The sequence below is a fragment of the Artemia sp. Qi Xiang Cuo genome, chromosome 18 (genome assembly GCF_049724085.1).
Source record: "Artemia sp. Qi Xiang Cuo chromosome 18, ASM4972408v1, whole genome shotgun sequence".
NCBI classification, from domain to species: Eukaryota; Metazoa; Arthropoda; class Branchiopoda; order Anostraca; family Artemiidae; genus Artemia; species Artemia sp. Qi Xiang Cuo.
Genome location: NC_142811.1, coordinates 41,405,944 through 41,415,058, shown reverse-complemented (window position 1 = coordinate 41,415,058; position 9,115 = coordinate 41,405,944). Strand labels below are relative to the sequence as shown.

At 34.1% G+C, this 9,115-nt stretch overlaps 1 non-coding gene across 1 annotated transcript; it reads right to left on the bottom strand.

Annotated features, from left to right (window-relative positions):
* TRNAC-GCA (transfer RNA cysteine (anticodon GCA)) lies at positions 1 to 72 on the bottom strand. Its single transcript has one exon. It is a non-coding gene; the product is annotated as a tRNA-Cys (tRNA).
* Positions 73 to 9,115: the final 9,043 nt, after the last annotated feature.

The window sequence follows — 9,115 nt, the reverse complement described above, 5'->3', positions numbered from 1 at the left end:
AGGGTCCAACCGGATTCGAACCGGTGACCTATCGATCTGCAGTCAATTGCTCTACCTCTGAGCTACGAACCCTTGTTATTAAGAGAGAATTAAAGATGTTTACATGAATATTAGACATAAATCATATCTGGGTTGCAGCGGTAGCTAGCAACCTAGTAAGAGACGATCACGTCCAATGTTAAGAAATATAAAAACACATAGCTCCTAAAAAGGGAGGCAGATCAAAACAAAAAGTACACCATTAGAACCGCCTTGTCCGAAACCCCTGTATAGTAAAATTTCTGTCCCTTGGCTTGAACAGCAAGGGAAATATATTGGCTTGAAAATCAAGAAAAGTGGCAGCTACTACACCATTCTGCCTAAACGGGATATTTTTTTTTCTTTTTTTCTTTGTTTTCCAGGCTGCAGCGGTAGCTAGCAACCTAGTAAGAGACGATCACGTCCAATGTTAAGAAATATAAAAACCCATAGTTCCTAAAAAAAGGAGTCAGATCAAATTCAAAAGTACACCATTAGAACCGCCTTGTCCGAAACCCCTGTATAGTAAACTTTCTGTCCCTTAGCTTGAACAGCAAGGGAATTATATTGGCTTGAAAATCAAGAAAAGTGGCAGCTACTACAACATTCTGCCTAAACGGGATATTTTTTTCTTTTTTTTTCTTTTGTATCCAGAGATAGCATGGCACTGGAACATCGTAGAGGGTTGTTCAATAGCTCATTTTAAAGAAAATTAATTGGGTTAAAAACGTTTTGTAACTAAAATAAATTATTTCTAAAAGAGATTTTTCCACCAAAAACTGCATTTTTGATGTCTTTTCACACTGCGATCTTTCAAACATAATCGTATACCAGCGGTAAGATTTGAACCCACGCCTCCGAAGAGACTGGTGGCTAACACCAGTGCCTTAGACCACTCGGCCAAGCTGCTTCTCATAATTTGGGTTTCAGCAGTAGCTAGCAACCTAGCAAGAGACGATCAGTCCAATGCTAATCCGGGTTGCAGCGGTAGCTAGCAACCTAGTAAGAGACGATCACGTCCAATGCTAAGAAATATATATAATAAAGATCAAACTCTTCCCTATACTAACTTGCATACGCAACTTCACTATAGTTAATATTACAGTATTTATATTTTTACATTAAAAGACGATCACTGAAATAACAAACCATTCCATACATTGGACTTAGTTAGCTACTTGTTTGTTTGAGTTTCGTATCTTACTATTTTACATTAAAGAACAAACTTCCAGCCCATTGTAGCTAAAATAAGATTATAATTAATGTTAAAGATTAATCATTGTTACAGTAAAGAACGATCTCTGGCCCATAGTAACTGATATAAGGTGGTTTACATTATTTCCGGGTTGCAGCGGTAGCTAGCAACCTAGTAAGAGACGATCACGTCCAATGTTAAGAAATATAAAAACCCATAGCTCCTAAAAAAGGAGTCGGATCAAAACAAAAAGTACACCATTAGAACCGCCTTGTCCCAAACCCCTGTATAGGAAACTTTCTGTCCTTTGGCTTGAACAGCAAGGGAAATATATTGGCTTGAAAATCAAGAAAAGTGGCAGCTACTACAACATTCTGCCTAAACGGGATATTTTTTTCTTTCTTCTTTTCCACAAATAGCTTGGCACTGGAACATCGTAGAGAGTTGTTCAATGGCTCATTTTAAAGGAAATCTCTAGATCTAGCAACTTTTGCACTTAATTTTTTTTTTCAATTAATTATTTTTTACGAAAAACTTAATTTTTTATATAAAATATTGACCAATGACGTCATAGTCGTTGGATGTAGTTAGTATAACATAATCGGGGTTGCAGCGGTAGCTAGCAACCTAGTAAGAGACGATCACGTCCAATGTTAAGAAATATAAAAACTCCAAAATCCTAAAAACAGAGTCAGATCAAAACAAAAAGTACACCATTAGAACCGCCTTGTCCGAAACCCCTATAAAGGAAACTTACCGCCCTGCGGCTTGAATAACAAAGAAAATATATTGGCTTGATAATCAAGAAAATTGACTTTAACCACGTTATTCTCCACAAACGGGATATTTTTTTTTTATTCTTTCTTTTCCACAGATAGCTTGGCACTGGAACATCGTAGAGAGTTGTTCAATGGCTCATTTTAAAGGAAATCTCTAGATCTAGCGCTGTTTGTACTTAATTTTTTTTTTAATTAATTTTTTTTACGAAAAACTTAATTTTTTATATACAATATTAATCAATGACGTCATAGTCTTTGGATGTAGTTAGTACATAAAGTCTGGATCATCGAATTAAAGCTGAAACTAAGTAAAGAACAATTATGCCTCCATATTTTCACAGTGATCTATAAAATTTCCCATTACATCTATAAACTGTTCCACAGTTGCCGGTTCATACCTTGGAAGCTTTTCACTAAACATGCAACATTTCTTTTGGATATTACTATGGAGTTTTCCGAAAGCATCTCTAGCTGACTTTTCAACAAAATCCATTCTTTCAGAGATAATTTTAATCTTTAATTTTGAATATTTTTCGTAATCCCGGTATTTTATAATAAAGATCGAACTCTTCCCTATACTAACTTGCATAGGCAACTTCACTATAGTTAAGATTACAGTATGTATATGATACATCATTATAAATTATAAAAGGTTCAAATGTTTGAAGATTATAGAGATAAAATCCGGGTTGCAGCGGTAGCTAGCAACCTAGTAGGAGACTCATGTCCAATGCTTTACTTACAATAAAGAACGACACCTAGCCCATGATAACTGCAACATAAATAGGGATTGTGTAATATTTATCAGTATCATGGCTGTAGAGATTGCTGAAACCAAGAAAAGAACAAACTATTACAGTAAAAACATTTCATGTTAAAGATTGATCAGTGATGTCTTAATCATAGTTTGTAACCAGGTCGTCTCTTACTATTCCAATTAAGAAAAAGCCACAGGCTTTTTCCTGTTTGTAATTTTACATCAAACAAAGAAGAAATTTACATAAAGGATCAATAAAATTTATGATAATTTACAGTAAAGAACGATCGCTCATGCATAGTAACTGATATATGGTGGTTCCAGGGGTAGTTACTTGTGGTTCGTCTCTTACTATTTCAAAGAAGAAAAAGCCTTAGGCTTTTTCCTGTTTGTAATGATATAGCATAAAATTTATAGTAAAGAACCACCTCTTGCCTATACTAAATTTTACAGGCCACTTAATTCAGGTTGTAGCGGTAGCTAGCAACCTAGCAAGAGACGATCACGACCAATGTTAAGAAATAAAAAAACTCATAACTCCTAAGAAAAGAGTGTCTCAAAAATTACACCATTAGAACCGCCTTGTCCGAAACCCCTGTATAGGAAACTTCCTGTCCTTTGGCTTGAACAGCACGGGAAATATATTGGTTTAAAAATCAGGAAAAGTGGTAGCTACTACAGCATTCTGCCTAAACGACATCTTTTTTTCTTTTCTGTTTTGCTTTCTCTTCCATCCGGTTTGCAGCGGTAGCTAGCAACCTAGTAAGAGACGATCACATCCAATGTTAAGAAATATAAAAACCCCTAACTCCTAAGAAAAGAGTCAGATCAAAACAAAAATTACACCATTAGAACCACCCTGTCTGAAACTTCCCTATAGTTAACTTTCTGTCCCTTGGCTTGAATAACAAAGAAAATATATTGGCTTGAAAATCAAGAAAAATGGCAGCTACTACAACCTTCTGCCTAAACGGGATATTTTTCTCTTTCCGCTTGATTTTCCTCCTCAACTAGCTGGGCATTGGAAAATCATAGAGAGCTGTATAATAGCTCATTTTAAAGGAAATTGAAACATCTAGTCACTTTTGTAATTAAAAATAAAATACTTTTTAAAGTAGAATCAATTTTGTCAAAAAAATTGCATTTTTGATGTATTTTCATACTGCAGTCTTTTCAAAGATATTTGAATTTTGAAGCAATCAAACAGTTCATGGTAATCCGGGTTGCAGCGGTAGCTAGCAACCTAGTAAGAGACGATCACCTCCAATGTCAAGAAATATAAAACCCCCCAACTCCTAAAAAAAGAGTCAGATCAAAACAAAAAGTACACCATTAGAACCGCCTTGTCCGAATCCTCTATAAAGGAAACTTACCGCCCTTTGGCTTGAATAACAAAGAAAATATATTGGCTTGAAAATCAAGAAAATTGACTTTTACCACGTTATTCTCCACAAACGGGATATTTTTTTCTTTCCGCTTTTTTTTCTGCTCAGCTAGCTGGGCACTGGAAAATCATAGAGAGCTGTATAATAGCTCATTTTAAAGGAAATTGCAACATCTAGTCACTTTTGTATTTAAAAATAAAATACTTTTTAAAGTAGAATCAATTTTGTCAAAAAAATTGCATTTTTGATGTATTTTCATACTGCAGTCTTTTCAAAGATATTTGAATTTTGAAGCAATAAAACAGTCCATGTAATGAACTCTATAGTAATAATAGCTACTTGTCTCAATAGTAACCGAAACTCCTGGAACCAAAATTTTCTTTTTTGGCTTAATCGCTAAAATTATTATGTAAACTGCAAAAATATTTATGATGCCTAATCAGTAATAGTAATTTTTTAATTTAAACAACAAAAATACATGAAAATTCTAAAATTAGTTTTGCTTTTTGTCTCCTGGAAGAAATTTTTTTTTCATCTCAGTTCAAATTTATTATTGTATCCTGGAACCAAACTTTTTTTGGTTTGTAACCCGTAAAGTACATATCTCCATATTATTGTCTCATAATTGCAATTATTTTAGTTTTCAGTCCAGAATCACTAAACTTATTATGTAAACTGCAAAAATATTTATGGTGTCTAACCAATAATACTAATTTTGTAATTCAAACAAGATAAATACCTGAAAATTTTAAAATTAGTTTTGTTTTATGCTAGGTTTTAGATACTCGACACGGGATTTTGTGTGCTTAATAATTTTAAACCTTGAAAAAATATGGTCTCACGCGAGTGGAAAAAAAGAAAGAATAACCAAAAACAATATCAAAATAGAACAATCCAAATTTCTACTAATAGAAAACTTTACTACACAAAAAATAAAGCTAACATCCTGAAATATCAGAAAAGTTTATTTAAAAGAGATAAAAATGCCACCAAACGCAATAAAGCTCGAGCACGCGTAAGGATTGCTACTAAGATGTCTTGTGATCCAGGATTTAAGAAAATGAAATATGACAGAGCAAAACAGAGGTATCTTACGGATCAGGGGTATCGAGAAGGGAAAATTGAGACAGCGAAACAAAAGAGCAAGGAACGGTATGATAACGATATAGATTACCGAAACAAACATAAGAAAAAAGTTGCTACCAGAATAATGGGTAGATACTGGGGTGACAAAAGCTATAATGAAAAAATTAAATTCTCTGCGAGGTTGTACCGAAGAACGCATAAGGACAAAGGGAAAAATTACATTCAGAAATACAAGAAGATGGCAAAAATGCAGGCTGATCTTTGTAAATTGAGAAACATTTTACGCATGTTTTATCGGGATCACGAAAAGTATTCGAAATTACAGATTAAAATTCTCTTTGAAAGAGCGGATGCTGTTGAAAAGTCGGCTAGAAATGCTTTGGCAAAGCTTCATAGCAATATCCAAAAGAAATGTTGTCAGTTTAACGAAAAGCTTCCAAGGTATGGATTGGCAACTGCGGAACAGTTTATAGATGCAATGGAAAATGTTCGACAACACAGTGAATATACGGAGGCGTACTTCTTAGAAAATTCGTATATTAATTTTGGAAGGAGCAATTGCAGTTTATGTAGCAGCAATAAAAATATATATACAAGCATACCTATCAACAGCGAAGGAAAAGCAATGTTTTTCAATTATGGCGAAAACGAGCCTGTTAGGGTTATTAGTAAATGTGTTTGTAAGACTAATGATTTAGAACAAATTCCTGGAACACCGACTCAAGAAAAAAGCATTTCTAACTGTGTTTTAAACAGTTCGTTCAGTTCTACTGAATATTTGGCAAAAAATTCTCTGTGTAGTAGAACAAACTGTCCTGAAAAGTACGAGACAACTATTGAAAAATGCTCTAAAACTAGATCTGACAAGGAAATTATGATGGCTGAAGTCACCTATAACAATCTGAGTAAACATTCAAAACCAAAAATTGGGCAGCAGGTTACTTGGCAATGTCACCCTGATATCTGCAAGCTCTATCCGACGGATATTGAATTATGTCAAATTCTTTTTGATATCCTTGAAAACAATATAGCATTAAAATTTTCAACTGACAAAGTGGTTAATTTCTACCTTGGCGGCTTGGATTATTGTGAAATCAATTACAGGGACACAAGAAAGCATGGGCATTCGTTATACTGTAGCCCAAATGAGGGATGTCAGAGCTATTTGCGTTCTCTAAGGGCACTAGCTCCACATTTTCCTGTCTTGAACTGTTTCATTAATAGCGTATATAAGGCAGAAAGGTTTTGATGTAATGATGGCCACGATTTTAGAACACCTACAACAGGACATACCCAAAGATGACAGAGAAGAACTAATTCAATGTACAGGTTGGAAAGAGGATGTCATAGATTCATTCTTTGTCTGTGATTACTGTGCTGGGAAAATGTTGAAAAGTCAGGAGAATGTCCGATCAGTATTAAATAACCTTCATATAGACTGTACACCGGAATGTATAAAGTGTTTAAATAATTTTGAAATGGCAATGATTCGATTTGTAATGCCTTGTCTTATCCGGGTTGCAGCGGTAGCTAGCAGCCTAGTAAGAGACGATCACCTCCAATGTTAAGAAATATAAAAACCCGTAGCTCCTAAAAAAAGAGTCAGATCAAATCAAAAAGTACACCATTAGAACCGCCTTGTCCAAATCCTCCATAAAGGAAACTTACCGCCCTTTGGCTTGAATAACAAAGAAAATATATTGGCTTGAAAATCAAGAAAATAGACTTTTACCACGTTATTCTCCCCAAACGGGATATTTTTTTCTTTTTTCTTTTCCACAGATAGCTTGGCACTGGAACATCGTAGAGGGTTGTTCAATAGCTCATTTTAAAGGAAATGAATTGGGTTAAAAATCTATAGTAACTAAAATAAATTATTTCTAAAAGAGAATAAATTTTTCCAATAAAAACTGTATTTTTGATGCAGTGACGTCATAATTACTATATAAGAAACGTCAAAACTGCAAATGGTCTCATTCATGAATACATAATGGTTAGATCAAAGCAAGCTGCACGCAAGTTAAAAAATCAGTACTAAAAAATCAAGAAAAGTGGCAGCTGCTACAACATTCTGCCTAAACGGGATATTTTTTTTCCCTTTTCTTTGTTTCCAGTATAATAAAGATCAAACTCTTCCCTATACTAACTTGCATACGCAACTTTACTATAGTTAAGATTACAGTATATATATTTTTTTTTACATTAAAAGACGATCACTGAAATTTATAATAAAGAACGACATCTTGCCTATACTAAATTTTATACGCCACCTAATTATTATAGTATAGGTTAGTAATTCAACAGATAGCATGGCACTGGAACATTGTAGAGAGTTGTTCAATGGCTCATTTTAAAGGAAATTAATGGGGTTAAAAACCTTTTGTAATTAAAACAAATTATTTTTATTACATTAAGAAATTTTAATTATTTTCCTAAAGAAATTACAGTAAAGAACAAACTTCCAGCCCATATCCGGGTTGCAGCGGTAGCTAGCAACCTAGTAAGAGACGATCACGTCCAATGTTAAGAAATATAAAAACCCATAGTTCCTAACGAAGGAGTCAGATCAAAACAAAAAGTACACCATTAGAACCGCCTTGTCCGAAAGCCCTGTATAGGAAACTTTCTGTCCCTTGGCTTGAACAGCAAGGGAAATATATTGGCTTGAAAATCAAGAAAATTGACTTTAACCACGTTTTTCTCCCCAAACGGGATATTTTTTTCTTTTTTTTCTTTTCCACAGATAGCTTGGCACTGGAACATCGTAGAGGGTTGTTCAATAGCTCATTTTAAAGGAAATTAATTGGGTTAAAAATCTATAGTAACTAAAATAAATTATTTCTAAAAGAGAATAAATTTTTCCACCAAAAACTGCATTTTTGATGTCTTAATAAAGATCGAACTCTTCCCTATATTAACTTGCATACGCAACTTCACTATAGTTAAGATTATAGTATTTATATTATGCATCATTATAAATTATAAAAGGTTCAAATGTTCGAAGATTATAGAGTTAAAAATTTTCCCACCTCGGGAATCGAACCCGAGCCTGTTAAGTGAAAGTTAACTATCCTAGCCACTAGACCATATTTAACCATAAAGAAGTATGATTTTAGAGCCATATGCGTATTATTATTTCACCATACCAATTATAATAAGGCCAAAACAAAATCGTCGACTTGCAACCTTACTTTTGACACATTAGTTAAATCTTCATCAGGCTTAAAAAATGTTTTGCTAGTTTTACATGAAAGAACGAACCTTAGTCCATATCCGGGTTGCAGCAGTAGCTAGCAACCTAGTAAGAGACGATCACGTCCAATGTTAAGAAATATAAAAACCCATAGTTCTTAAAAAAAAGAGTCAGATCAAAACAAAAAGTACACCATTAGAACCGCCTTGTCCGAAACCCCTGCATAGTAAAATTTCTGTCCCTTGGCTTGAACAGCAAGGGAAATATATTGGCTTGAAAATCAAGAAAAGTGGCAGCTACTACAACATTCTGCCTAAACGGGATATTTTTTTCTTTTTTTTTTCTTTTTTTTCTTTTTTCTTTTCCACAGATAGCTTGGCACTGGAACATCGTAAAGGGTTGTTCAATAGCGCATTTTAAAGTAAATTAATTGGGTTAAAAATCTATAGTAACTAAAATAAATTATTTCTAAAAGAGAAAAAATTTTTCCACCAAAAACTGCAATTTTGATGTCTTTTCACACTGCAGTCTTTCAAACATAATCGTATACCAGCGGTAAGAATTGAACCCACGCCTCTGAAGAGACTGGTGGCTAACACCAGTGCCTTGGACCACTCGGCCAGGCTGCCTCTCATAAATAAATATATATGTGAATTTGGGTTGCAGCAGTAGCTAGCAACCTAGTAATAGACGATCAGTCCA